The 14,965-nt window shown below is 43.8% G+C and overlaps 1 long non-coding RNA gene across 1 annotated transcript; it reads right to left on the minus strand.

Annotated features, from left to right (window-relative positions):
- Window positions 1–10,034: 10,034 nt before the first annotated feature.
- LOC142218146 (uncharacterized) lies at window positions 10,035–10,457 on the minus strand. Its single transcript, XR_012717445.1, has 3 exons — window positions 10,403–10,457; window positions 10,233–10,299; window positions 10,035–10,097 (listed from the first exon to the last, which is right to left on the minus strand). It is a non-coding gene; the product is annotated as an uncharacterized LOC142218146 (long non-coding RNA).
- Window positions 10,458–14,965: the final 4,508 nt, after the last annotated feature.

The following is a 14,965-nucleotide window of genomic DNA, read 5'->3' on the forward strand; positions in this document are numbered from 1 at the left end:
AGTCTTGTCCTCCTTCCACCCAAAATTCCCAATCTTCCCAGAACAATAACCCCAACTGTCCCTGCTCCCCAGAGCTGTTCTCCCTTCCTTTGACTGTACCACAACCTGCCCCTCCATTTCGCGATTCCACGGACCTAACAGACGAGTATCTGTGTCCAGATGCTCAAACACTAGAGTCTCCTCCATCTCTGGTCGATTTGGTGGCGGATGACCAGCAACCCACCCTCATCGACGACGATGAGACGCAGTTGCTGTCAGGGCAGCCAGTTGACATGCGCATTGTGCAGGAGGAGGAGGCTAGACAGGAGTTGGAAGAGGAGGTGGTGGACGACGAGGACACCGACCCCACCTGGACAAGGTGGATATCAAGCTGGGAAAGTAGTGTGGATGTTGAGGCAGGTGCAGCACCAAAAAGGGTAGCTAGAGGCAGAGACATGTCCAGAGGCAGAGGTCAGCTGCTTTGCCGAAGCCAGGCCAGACCCGAAATGTCCGAAGATGTTCCCTTTTGTACCCAGCCCAGAAAAACTCCCCCATCGAGGGCACGTTTCTCGAAGGTGTAGAGTTTTTTCAAGGAATGCGCCGAGGACAGATATAGTGTCGTCTACACAATTTGCCTCTCGAAATCGAGTAGGGGCCCTGAGAAGAGCAACCTGTCCACCACTTCAATGCACCGTCATTTGGAATCCAAGCACTGGAATCAGTGGCAGGCAGCAACGGCAAGACAAACGTCGCCCGCCGTTCATGCCACTGCCTCTGCTCACAGTGCTGGCGATGCACTCCAGAGGACGAGCCAGGACATCACTTCATCTGCCTCTGCCACTTTGTTGACTTCTCCCTCATCCTCCCCTTTTCCTGCCACTTCTCCTTTTGCCCGCGCCATCATGCGCCTCTTCCCAGCAACTCCCCATCTCCCAGGCCTTTCATTTCATGCTAAAGTACAGCGCAACCCACCCACATGCCCAAGGCTTCAACAGCCTCATCTCCAAAAATCTGGCCCAGGAGATGTTGGAGTCCCGGCTGGGGGACACTCTGCCCTTTTTGGGCAGAGTGTCTACTGCGCCACCTCACTGTGCCGTCCACACCAGCACTTTCCCCCAAACATGAGGCGGTCCCTAAATTCAGCACTTAGCTTAGCTGGGAAGAGGCGCATTATGGTGCAGGCCAAAAGGTCGGATGAGGGTGAACTTCCCAATGTGTCACAGACGGATATGTAGGTGTCCTTGCATCATATCCTTGCACCATACTTGGCTGGATTGGACTTTCATTTTGTGCCAAAAAGTGGTCAAGACAGCGATCCCTCAGCTAATCCCATTACACCATCCATTGCCAACTGCAGCGCTGAAATTACCATCTCTGGAAGTGGTCCAAAATCTTTCTCTGCATTTAGCCAGGCTTAATGCTATGGTAGGCTCCAGGGTTCTCTTAATGCATATTGCATGGGGGACTCAGATGTGTTTCTCAGCACTGAGACCACCACTTCTGAGATCCCAAAGGAAGTAGGCAAGAGATGTGCAGTGCAGAAAAAAAGATGAGAAAATAAGTGTAGGCTGTAGAGCACAGAGGGATCGGAGAGGGCAGAGCTGGTGTCGGCCAGGTATTCCCAGTCAGAAACTGGCACTACATGTCAGTGGCAGGACTTGAGTGTATTTGTAACCCCAATATATTCTTTGCATTCCCAGTCAGACAATGGCACTATATGGCAGTGGCAGGACTTGAAGGTATTTGTAACCCCAATATATTCTTTGAATTCCCAGTGAGAAACTGGCACTATATGGCAGTGGCAGGACTTGAAGGTATTTGTAACCCCAATATATTCTTTGAATTCCCAGTGAGAAACTGGCACTATATGGCAGTGGCAGGACTTGAAGGTATTTGTAACCCCAATATATTCTTTGCATTCCCAGTCAGACAATGGCACTATATGGCAGTGGCAGGACTTGAAGGTATTTGTAACCCCAATATATTCTTTGAATTCCCAGTCAGACAATGGCACTATATGTCAGTGGCAGGACTTGAGTGTATTTGTAACCCCAATATATTCTTTGCATTCCCAGTCAGACAATGGCACTATATGGCAGTGGCAGGACTTGAAGGTATTTGTAACCCCAATATATTCTTTGCATTCCCAGTCAGACAATGGCACTATATGGCAGTAGCAAAAATAGTGGGTGTATATAGCCCCAATTCTATTGCTAGAGGACTTGCAGGGTATTTCTGGGGTGAAGGTGGGGGGGCAAACCGTTGGAACGGGGATTTGGGGTGTATATATAGGGTATACGGGAATACACTGTCAGTGTATTCCATTCAGGATGCTGGGAAAGCTGGGTTGCGGCGATTGAGCCCGTCAGTGCCACGTTACACTGACAAGCTTCTCCCTGGAATTTAGCTCTTACAAGAGCTGTTGGTTGTCTTCTTCTTCCTATCCTAGCCTGTCCCTGCCTACCCAGAATCTAAGCCCTAGCTAACTGGACGGAAACCTCCGTCCCCGGTGAATTGCAAGCTCAGAATGACGCGAACCTGGGCGGCGCTGTTCTTTTAAATTAGAGGTCACATGTTTTCGGCAGCCAATGGGTTTTTCCTACTTTTTTCAACGTCACCGGTGTCGTAGTTCCTGTCCCACCTACCCTGCGCTGTTATTGGAGCAAAAAAGGCGCCAGGGAAGGTGGGAGGGAATCCAGTAATGGCGCACTTTACCACGCGGTGTTCGATTCGACTCGAACATGCCGAACAGCCTAATATCCGATCGAACATGAGTTCGATAGAACACTGTTCGCTCATCTCTAATCATGACCATAGTGGGAGGGTGTAAGCAGTGAAGCCAAGCTGTTGGTGACCTGATGATCTTCCTACAATCTGTGTACCAGCTCCCTTCGTTGCTTTATGTGGGAATATGCGTGAGGCCATGTACTTCTAATGTAGAAGTACTCTGTTGTGGCGGCCAGTACGCATTTTGCCATGTTTTAAACATACATTTACCTGGTGGTTTCTTGGGTCGTTTCTTAGGCTTTTCACTCAGATTAGGAGGTTCTGCTTCTTCTGTAGGGTATAAAGGGTCTCTTTGCTCAGTAGCTTCCCAAGGTTCAGGTGTCCTTGAGAAATCGGTATGCTCAGGGTGCTTTTCAGGTTTCCATTGAGAAGGCTTATCTGAGGGTGCAGGTGGAGTCTTCTCGGGTTTCCTACTGACCACAAATGATTCTTTATAAGGTCCAAATTTATTGGTCTGCACTCCATTTTTTAAGTTTTCTTCATAGTATGGTTGCCCTCTAACTTTTTTCACGATCACTGGTCCTCCTTTTATGTCGATTACTCCAACATGAAAGGCTGCTTTGCAAATGGAGGAATGCTATGGAAGAAGGTAGAAATGTATTTGTAACTCTGTGAAATATTCATATAAGTAGCTAAATTCTAACTCTGTAAAATATTTAAATAAGTAGTTAAATTCAACTTTTCAATGCCTCCTCATATTTTACTTAACTTCCTATATTCCTTTTGAAAGTTTGCTTGCACATGCAATAAGTGAAAAGAAGAACTGAATTGTTCATTTGTTTATGACTAGGGTTGAGCGATTGGGATCAGAAAAGATCGGATTACGATCGGCGATCGAGTAAATTTCACGATCACGATCGGAATTGTATTCCCGATCTTTTTAGATGGGATCGAGGTCGCAGGTTATTTCCCACAATGCTTTGCCGCTGGCCAAGCATTGTGTGAAAACCTGACAATGTTAACTACTAGAGATGAGCGAGTACTATTCGAAACTGCCGTTTCGAATAGTACGCTCCCATAGGAATGAATGGATGCAGCCGGTACACAGCATGTGCCGGCGTCCAGCCGCTTAACCCCCTGAGAGCCGGCTGCGTCCATTCATTCTAATGGGAGCGTGCTTTCAAACCGGCAGTTTCGAATAGTACTTGCTCATATCTAGTAGCCAACATCTCTAGTAGCTAACACTTACCTGCACAGATCCGCTGCCACTGTCGCTCCCCGTTCTTCTCGGTCCGGTTCTCTCTCATTTACAGCCCTTCAGTGCGCCGTATGTGCCCCTGCCTCCCAGGTTAGTGTTTCAAACCTAGGAAGAAAGAAGGGCTTATGGCCTAGGAGAGTGTGGGTGGGTACTGGGAGGGGAGACGTGAGTGATGCACTCATGTCTTGCCGCCCTGTACCCACCCATACTCTCCTAAGCCACAACAAGCGCCGCCTACTCCCAGCATCTCTAACATTAGCCTAGGGTGGCGGGGGCGCGCACGGCGCTCTGAAGGCCTGTAAATGAGTGAGAAGAGGACCGAGAACAATGGGGAGCGGCAGTGATCTGTGCAGGTAAGTGAACACAAGGGGGGACTAAGTAGCCAGAGGATTTTCTTTTAATCACTACACAGCGTGAAGTCTAAAAATTAAAGCATTCAGTTTTTGGACTCCATGCTGTGTAGTGAATAGGATCGTTTTTAAAATCCAATCTTTGATTATTAAAAAAATCCCATTGACTTGCATTAGGATCGGAATTGAGATCGAGTTCGAATGGAAAATGATCAGAAATCAGATTTTAAAAACGACCCGAAAATCTCAAGATTGGCTCAACCCTATTTATGACTGCATATCAAATAACGTTTTGACTTACCGAGGTAAAGGGTTGAGATCCATAAACAGGAGCCTTCTCCTTGTGGCAGTTAGATGGACAAATCATTCTAAAAATAACAAATAGGAAATAAAAGTCTAAGCAACTATGTTTTGGCTATGTAATATATGGGATAAAACCATTGTTGTTTCTAAATTATCTTAAGATATTTTACAGTTAATTTAAAGATATTGAAAGAAAAAGAAAATAATGCTTACTCCATATAATCCTCCAGTATTTCCAGCGCAGTCAAAGAACAAGTTGTCTTTTCTAAAATGAATATGTAACACAATATCAGAATAAAAACCTTTTAGTAACTCACAATACAATATAGGACTTTGATACTCCACCATATATAAACTTGGAAAGGAAAATCGTAGCACACAGTAAATAAAACAGAAATATTACAAATTACAGTACAGTGGTGTCATTTTTCAAATTTCTATCCTAAACCAACTTTAAGTAATTGCATACCTCTGAGGCAGTGTGCTGTTTGTCCCCCAAATTGATGAGCTTCAGCATGGCCTGCTGACGTCTCCCCACGCCAGTGCTGCAACGTTTCCAGCAGGTATCTGGGGTCGATGTGATGGCGGAGGGTGGTGGTTCAGAGCCCCTGCCAGGACTGTTGGGCGGTGAAATGAGGTAGACCGCCCCACTTTGTGACCCAGTCCCAGACTCAACTACATTCACCCACTGTGCCGTCAGTGAAATGTAGCATCCCTGTCCACATGCACTTGTCCATGCATCGGTGGTCAAGTGGACCTTTGTGCAAATCACGGAACTTAGGGCCTGCTTGATGTTGCGTGACACATGCTGGTTCAAGGCGGGGGGGTGGCACAGCGGGAGAAGTAGTGACAGCTAGGGACGGCATAGTGAGGGGCCGCACTTGCAATCAGGTCACCGAAGGCCTGAGTTTCCACAAGCCGGAACGGCAAAATCTCCTGGGCCTGGAGTTTGGAGATATGTACGTTTAAGGCTTGTGCATGGGGGTGGGTAGCTCTGTATTTTTGCGCTCAAAAGTCTGGGAGATGGTGGGTTGCCATGAAGAGGCGCATGATGGTGCAGGAGAAGGAGCTAAGACAGAAGAAAGAGCTGAGGCAGGAAAAGAGGAGGATGAGGGAGAAGTCTCCAAAGTGGTGGAGGCAGATGTGGAGGTTTCCTGGCTGGTTGTCTGGACTGCAGTGCCAGCACTGGAAGCAGTGGGAGAGGCAGTGGCAGCAACGCCAGACGACGATTGTCCTGCATTTGCTCTCTGCCACTGAGCCCAGTGCTTGCCTTCCAAATGACGGTGCATGGCATGGGTTCGTAAGGTTGCTCTTTTCAGAGCCCCTACTCAGTTTCGAGTTGCAGAGTGTGAAAACCGCACTATATTTGTCCGCCACACATACATTAAAAAAATTCCTCACAACCGAAGACCGTGGCCTCGATGTAGGAGTTTTTCTAGGCTGGCTACAAGAGGGAACATTTTGGGCGTGCTGGCTGTGGCCTAGCTTCGGTGAAGCAGCTGTGCTCTGCCTCTGGACATTCCTCTGCCTCTAGCCATGCCTCTGCCTCTAGCCACCCTCTTTGGTGCTGCTCTTCCCTCCACATCTACACTGCTCTCCCCACTTGACTTCCCCCCTGTTCAGGTTGAGTCAGTTTCCTCGTCGTCCACCACCTCCTCTTCCAATTCCTCCTCTTCTCTTGCACACCGACGATGGCAACTGTGTCTCGTCATCTTCGTCACTGAGGGCCGATTGCTGGTCAACAACAAAAACAGGAGATGGCGGCTGCTCCAGTGTTTGGTCATCCGGAAACAGAAACTCATCTGGCACCTCCGGTGATTCAGGACGTGGTGGGACAGAGAGAGGGACAGTGAATGGATCCAAAAACAGCTCCTGGGAGGTGGGAAAGGTGGGATTACTTTGCTGGGAAGATTGGGCATGTTGTGAGGAAGGAGGACTAGACTGTTGGGTAGGAGGAGGAGTTGAGGTAGAGGCTGACTGCCTGGTGGAGAATGTGCTGGAAGCATTGTCCGCCAGCCATTGTAACACCTGTTCTTGGTGCTCGGGCCTGGTTAGTCTTGTACTCTGCACCCTACTTAATGTGGCCATCAAGCCGGGGACTGTGGGGAAGAGCAATGCTTGCTGCCGCAGAGCAGTAGGCACGGTAGATGCTGTTGGTTGACCGCAACCTTGCTCCACATCTGCATTTCCATGCCTCAGTCCTCGTCCCCTTGCGCTATCCTTACGCATTTTTAAATGTATAGTAAAGCCCTTTTTTTGGGGGGGACACCATCCATGGAAAGCTCGACTATTCTCCCTGCAGTATATAGCTCTGAAAAGAGCTGTTGTTTTTCTTCAGTTTTTCCTTGCCTACTAGAAGCTAAGACAAAAAAGAAAAAGGAGTCCAGCAAAATTTTCTTCCGAATAAAAATTGTTTCTTTTCTTTATTTAAATAAACATATTAAAAGTATAATGACAAAAGGTCTATATAAATGAAACAGAGACAAGTTAGACTCCTCCTACTAATAAATTGATTAACTCTGTGTTGACTATACTAAATACTTACAATTGTAGCTGTTATAACAGACATAATATAAATATAACAAACATATTGTGAATATCCATATAAATAGACTATAACAAGATCTCAACAGCTACACTATGAATACTTTTTGTATTAACAACAGTACCGCACTATAACTCACAGTGTGACCTGTAACCAAATCGACACACAAAACGATCTAATCAAACTTCTAAACTGGTTTTCTCAACATCATATTCAAATCAATTTACTGAAATCAAAAAAATCATTCACAAAAATTTGCCGATATTAATGCAAGATACGGTAACTAGCAAAATATTACGGCAGGGGGTTCAGGTAGTGGCACGCCGTGGTCACAGTCTAGGTGACCAACTATCCCCTACCTTATTTATTAGCAAGCCTGTCAACACAAAAAATTGGCTTAACATGTCGGGATTTTATAAATGCGGTACAGCTAGGTGCAGTATGTGCCAATATGCATGTAAAACATCAATATTCTGCAATTCCACTAACACGCAAAATTATACCATTTTTTCTTTTATTAATTGCTCCAGTGATCACGTCATATATATATTATTGAATGTTCCAAATGCAATCTTAAATATGTCGGTTGTACCATTAGACAAATTAAAAAACGCATTTCCGAACATATCACTAGTATCAATTCTAATCATGAAAAATCCTCAGGTGCAGCACGCCATTTTTCTACTGTACATAATGGCGACATTTCCAATTTCACTTTCTATGCCATTGAAAAAGTAGCTCGTCCCCCACGGGGAGGGGACTGGCAAAAGAAAGCTCGTTTAAGGGAGGCTTTTTGGATTAAATGTCTGAACACCCGTTCCCTTAATGGTCTCAACATAAGATCTGATTTATTATACATTTACTAAATCTCTACTTGTTATTTATTATTATGAATTGAAATATATTCATACACAATTATTTTACTTTGCATTACACCAGTTATTTCAGGTAATTTATAATTGTCATATTTATTTATTTTTTCTAAAATTACACATTTTTCCTTATTCATTTTTTACATGTTACATTACTTACTTGTTTGCGGATGGTAACCTTTGTTATCTTTATACTGGATGTTTTGCATGTAGCATCTTTTGTAGTTAGTTTCACACATTCGATCATGTGATTGTATGGTGCGTCACATGACAGACTACATGCAGGAACATCGCTAGGTTCAACTAGTATGTCACGTGCCTTAATCACATGATCGGCTATAAATGTGTTTGCTGCAGTGCTCGTAAGTATATACCATAACATGGTTTATTTTTCACATAAATTGTTATATTCTATAACAATGTCTATAACAAGCGGTGTCTTGCTTAATATAGTATGACAATCATTTTTTGTGTCGAGTATGTCATAATTTGGTTACAGGTCACACTGTGAGTTATAGTGCGGTACTGTTGTTAATACAAAAAGTATTCATAGTGTAGCTGTTGGGATCTCGTTATAGTCTATTTATATGGATATTCACAATATGTTTGTTATATTTATATTTATATTATGTCTGTTATAACAGCTACAATTGTAAGTATTTAGTATAGTCAACACAGAGTTATATATATAGACCTTTTGTCATTACACATGGTTAAGCCAAGAGGAAGGGACAAACTGTCCCGAAACGCATCGCTAGCAGATGGGCATGTTTGTCCAGTTACTATGTAACTTTCTTTTAAAATTTAAATGAAATAAAGTTAAATTTTTACTACATCAGACCACGGACTCTTCATCCACCTCCAGGGTACAGCTGGCGTGTTTTATCCACAATTTGACTACTAATTTCCAGCAGGCGGGTTCACCTGCAAGCCGTGCTTTCCCGGAGACGCTGACACAGCCATTACAGGGTGAGCTGAAACATTCTTTTGTATATATATTAAAAGTATATATACTCCGACGGGATGCTTAGATTTAAAACGTAGTCAGAGACTGACACGTTTCGAACTTGACGTTCTTAGTCTTAGTCAGACTACGACTAAGAACGTCAAGTTCGAAACACGTCAGTCCCTGACTAATATGTTTTACATCTAAGCATCCAGTTGGAGTATATATACTTTTAATATGTTTATTTAAATAAAGAAAAGAAACAATTTTTTATTCGGAAGAAAATTTTGCTGGACTCCTTTTCTTTTTTGTCAAGTATTCCTACAAGGACTATTTCCTGGGTCGGAGGAAACCTTCGGAGGTCCGAGCAGTCTTCCCATCCAAGGGATTGTAAGTGTATCTCGCAGATATATAGTGTTGTGTTTTGGGCTATGTTTCCCTTCCCTTTTCCCTCCTTCTGTACTACTAGAAGCTAATACCTATCTAGCCCTCAGCAGATCTCTCTCTCTCTCCCTATCTCTCACCGCAAATCTGACGAAGATGGCGCTGGCTATTCTTTTAAATCAGAGGTCACATATTTTCGGCAGCCAATGGGTTTTTTCCATTTTTTTCAATGCCTCCGTTGTCGTAGTTCCTGTCCCACCTCCCCTGCACAGTTATTGGTGCAAAAAACGCTCCAGGGAGGGTGGGAGGGGATACGAATTTTTATTGCATATGCCACATGGTATTCGATTGGAAACGAATACCTCGAACGGCCTGATATTCGATCGAATAGCTATTCAATCGAACGGTGTTCGCTCATCTCTGATTTTTAAAGAAACTAAACGATTATCACATGGCTCGAAAAATAATAATATATTTGCTTAAAAAAAAGAAATCTTAACAGACTTTAAAATTCACCTTCTGGTAACTTGAATGGCAATGATTCCTCTGGTTCTTCCCTTGGTAAGCGTACTATGAAAGACCATGGAGCAGCACCAGATGGTTTTGAACTGATTTGATTTCTGCTTGATCCTTCGTAATGGATTTGACCTGGGATTCTTTCCACTGTTATGTTTTTACTTTCCCCTCGTTTCATTACTCTGGAGTGTATTGCGGCTTGGCACACTGAGGATTCCTAAAGGCAAATACAAGAGTAATACATCATGATATTTTTCTACAATACTTCATGGCAAGTATTATACGTGATTATGAATTTTAGTAAAAGTCCACGTTATGTTAGACTCCATTTTTTATTTCAGTGCTGACTTACAGGGCTGTAGACATCTGTACCCCACACCCTGTTCGGGTGTTTCTCGCAGTCGGCTGGGCAATGCACGCTGGAAAAAGTGGGTATATAAAATTAACAGCATGTAGACAAGAGGAGGGATACAAGAAAGAAACCAAACAAGCCAGATATTTAGGGCTTCTTGTTAGACTTACTCTGCCTTGTCTTCCACCAATTGTTTGGCAGGTGTTAGGCACCCATTCTTCACTGTTCAACAAAGGAGTAGATGACAATTGTTAGTTTTTGTCTTATTCAGGAATAGACATTGTGCCATTTCATTTGATTTTGTGCAGTAGTATTGTTTGTTATTAGAGATGAACGAACACCGATCGAGTAGATGTTCGATTGAATATTAGGCCGTTCGAGGTATTCAATTCCAATTGAATACCACGAGGCAAACGCAGTAAAAAAATCGTATCCCCTCCCACCTTCCCTGGCGCTTTTTTCGCACCAATAACTGCGCAGGGGAGGTGGGACAGGAACTACGACAACGGAGGCAGTTAAAAAAAATTGAAAAAAACCCATTGGCTGTTAAACACATGTGTTATAACCAAACATACAAAATTTTCCTCAATTCAAAACAGCAAGCCAACATATGGCAAAACCAACTAGACAAAAAAGGCCGCATACAAAAATACAAATAGTCAATATATATATAAAAATATCAATATATTTTATTATTCAAAAGTTACATATTAAAATATATATTTGTGATCAGCAGAATAGATGGAACACTAGTGAATACACAGATAAAGACCAAGGTAGCAAACAGACCAAACACTTCAAAGGTAAGAAAAATTATATTGGAAAGAGGGATAAGAAACAGGGTAATTAATATATACCCTGAGTCATATATCAATATAATGAAAATGTAAGCAGTAATAGCTTCCCCCTCATTCATAAACATACAATATAAGGATTGAACCACAGGAACAATTGAATAATCCTATGTAGTGCCAGAAAGATTATATACCATATTTTTCGGACTATAAGACGCACCTAGGTTTTAGAGGAGGAAAATAGGGAAAAAAATTTTTGAAGCAAAAACTGGTAAAATATTTAATATATGGGAGTTGTAGTTTTGCAACAGCTGCAAGGCCACATTGACAGGTGACCCTGCAGCTGTACGGGGATGCATAGAGTGTTGTTTTTTTTTGCGGGGCCAGAAGTACTTTTTAGTTATACCATTTTGGGGAATATCTATTTCTTAGATCACCTTGTATTGAAAAAAAAACCCGGTGGTTTATGATATATGATTTTCTACTTTTATATATATATTCTAGGGACAGGAGGTGATTTAGAACTTTTATTTATTTCATATTTTTATTATATATTTTTAAAGCTTTTTTATTTTTTATTTTACTATTTTATTCCCCCCCGGGGGCTTGAACCTGCGGTCACTTGATTGCAAGTCCCATAGACGGCAATACAACTGTATTGCCGTCTATGGGACATTCTGTGTATTAGTATTACGGCTGGTCATAGACCCAGCCGCAATACTAATATATCAGTGACAGGTCTGGGAACCTCATTAGGCTCCCGGCTGTCACCCGAACAGGTCGGCTCCTGCGATATCGCCGCGCAGGAGCCGGCCTGCAACTTCACAGGTGGGGACCGGCTCCGGGGGAGAAGGGGCCACCGATACTGACCCGGCATCCGCTGTACTAGAGAGGCGGATGCCGGCGAGGGATAGACGCCAGCACAGGTGCCGGGGCCTGAGACATCGCTACGCTCCTCTGCCCTGCATGAAGCCAGCAGCGAGGGGACGGAGGAGCGGAATAGCATCGCCGCTGCCGCTGCTGGCTTCATGCAGGGCAGAGGAGCGCAGCGATGTCTCAGGCCCCGGCGTCTATCCCTAGCCCGCTTCCGCCTCTCTATTACAGCGGATGCCAGGCGCCACATTCGGACTATAAGACGCACCCTTCTTTTCCCCAAAAATTTTGGGGAAAAAAAGTGCGTCTTATAGTCCGAAAAATACGGTATATTAATAGACCAATGCTACACTACACAAAAATAATAGTGATAATATACACCTTAAATATAACCCCTTGAAATACACCATGCATATAAATGTCACTGCAAAGTCTATATATAGATGATAGAGATCATAAACAATGTACAGCATACAAGAGCTATAATATAGCTCAATGTGCAAGCATTGTGAAAGTATAAATATAAATGCCAGTAAAAAAAAGGGTATACAGTTGTGCAAGGGATAGATGTAGTGACAATGAGATGTAGTGACAATGAGACATGCCTCCTGAGGAAGCCTGACACCAGGCGAAACGCGTCGGGGCATTCGGCCTAAGGGCAATTCCACTGCAGTAGCACGGACCAAACATTTTCATCATGTCTACAGGTAATTGAGTTTTTCCTATGTTGAGATAGTGGTGACTTTTATATCTCATTGTCACTACATCTATCCCTTGCACACCTGTATACCCTTTTTTTTTACTGGCATTTATATTTATACTTTCACAATGCTTGCACATTGAGCTATATTATAGCTCTTGTATGCTGTACATTGTTTATGATCTCTATCATCTATATATAGACTTTGCAGTGACATTTATATGCATGGTGTATTTCAAGGGGTTATATTTAAGGTGTATATTATCACTATTATTTTTGTGTAGTGTAGCATTGGTCTATTAATATATATAATCTTTCTGGCACTACATAGGATTATTCAATTGTTCCTGTGGTTCAATCCTTATATTGTATGTTTATGAATGAGGGGGAAGCTATTACTGCTTACATTTTCATTATATTGATATATGACTCAGGGTATATATTAATTGCCCTGTTTCTTATCCCTCTTTCCAATATAATTTTTCTTACCTTTGAAGTGTTTGGTCTGTTTGTTACCTTGGTCTTTATCTGTGTATTCACTAGTGTTCCATCTATTCTGCTGATCACAAATATTTTAATATGTAACTTTTCAATAATAAAATATATTGATATTTTATATATATATTGACTATTTGTATTTTTGTATGCGGCCTTTTTTGTCTAGTTGCTAAAAACATGTGACCGCCCATTTATAAGAACGGCCGCCACCGTATTCGCCATTTTCGCCAGAGATAGGGAGAGAGACATAGCAGCTGAGGGCTAGATAGGGTTTAGAAACCCCAGATTGTTTGGCTCTGTATAGGTTGCTAGGGCAATGCCTGGGCTTTGATATATTAATATGATTGTATGATAGATAGGTATTTCCCATAGCATTATTATTGTTGAGTGCTTTTGATACTTTATGTGCATTTGCCTTCTGGCATATCTCTCACTGCTATTGGTGTGGTACTGATGGTGTACTAATTTTTATATATATTTTTTCTGCGTGGGAGACGTACTTTAACTGTTGTATATGTACATGTACATTCACCCAGCCTGTCATTAAAGATAAGCAGCATCCCTGACCGCAGGCACTTGTCAATGCGTCGGTGGTCAAGTGGACCTTTCAGCAAAGCGCGGTACTCTGGGCCCGACCGATGTTATGGGACATGTGCAGGCACAAGGCAGGGACAGCACACCAAGAGAAGTAGTAACGGCTAGGCTCAGCATAGGGAGGTGCCCCAGCTGCCATCTGGTGACGGAAGGCCTGGGTATCCAGAAGCATAAACACCAACATCTCCAGGGCCAGCAGTTTTTAGATGAGGCCGTTAAAGGCTTGGGCATGTGGGTGGCTTGCGCTGTACTTCTGCCTGCAATGAAACGCCTGGGAGATGGGGAGTGGCTGGGAAGAGGCGCATGATGGTGCAGGCCAAAAGGGCGGATGAGGGTGAACTCCCCAATATGTCAGAGACAGATGTGTAGGTGTCCAGGCTGGTGTAAACAGTGGAAGAGGCAGCGTCGGCAATGCCGGGCGATGATTGTCCTGCGTTTGCTCTTTCCCGCTGAGCCCAGGGCTTGCCTTCCAAATGACAGCACACGCAAAAGGTGGTAAGGTTGCTCTTTTCAGAGCCCCTACTCAGTTTAGACTTGCAAAGTGTGCAAACCGCACTAAATTTGTCATGTAACTGGTGACACTAGGCACCTCAGTGTCTCTTGAAAAGCAACCTAAAATGAAGTCAGCCATGTGTGCCAGTGTCCTACTTGGCATGACTTATAATGAGCTTCTAACCAGCACAGTTGGGGGAATCAGGGTGGATTGAGCCTCTAACCAGAAGAGTTTGGGGGCATTAGTGTGAATTGAAGCTAGTAGGAGCAGAATTGTGCAACAGTGGTGGTGGAGGAGTATGAGGAGGAGGAAGAATTGTAGAGGGTGAGCACACACATCAAACTTCATGTCAGGGTGCTTGACACTGCTGGAAATGAAAATGATGGGTCTATCCAGTGGCTGCTCATTTTGATCAGCGTCAGCCGGTCAGCACTGACAGCCGGCTGTGCTTATCAGTGATGATGCTATCGGCTGCACTGAAGACATTTTCCGATAGCTCGCTGGCGTCAAGGCAGGAAAGGACCTCCAATGTGTAGAGCGCAAGTTCCAGCCAGAAATCCAACTTGGACACCCACTAAATGTAGGGCGCAGAGGGATTGGGGAGGACAGGGCTGGGGTTGGCCAGGTACTCCCGCAACATGCGCCTATACATGTCCCTCCTGGTGACACTAGGCCTCTCAGTGGCAGTAGTTTGGCCAGTTGATGCCATTAATGTGTCCCAGACCTTGGAGAGTGTGCCCCTGGTGGGTGTGGACCGGATGGCAGTTGTTAGCCTGTTGGA

This window comes from Leptodactylus fuscus, chromosome 9 (genome assembly GCF_031893055.1).
Source record: "Leptodactylus fuscus isolate aLepFus1 chromosome 9, aLepFus1.hap2, whole genome shotgun sequence".
Taxonomy (NCBI): domain Eukaryota; kingdom Metazoa; phylum Chordata; class Amphibia; order Anura; family Leptodactylidae; genus Leptodactylus; species Leptodactylus fuscus.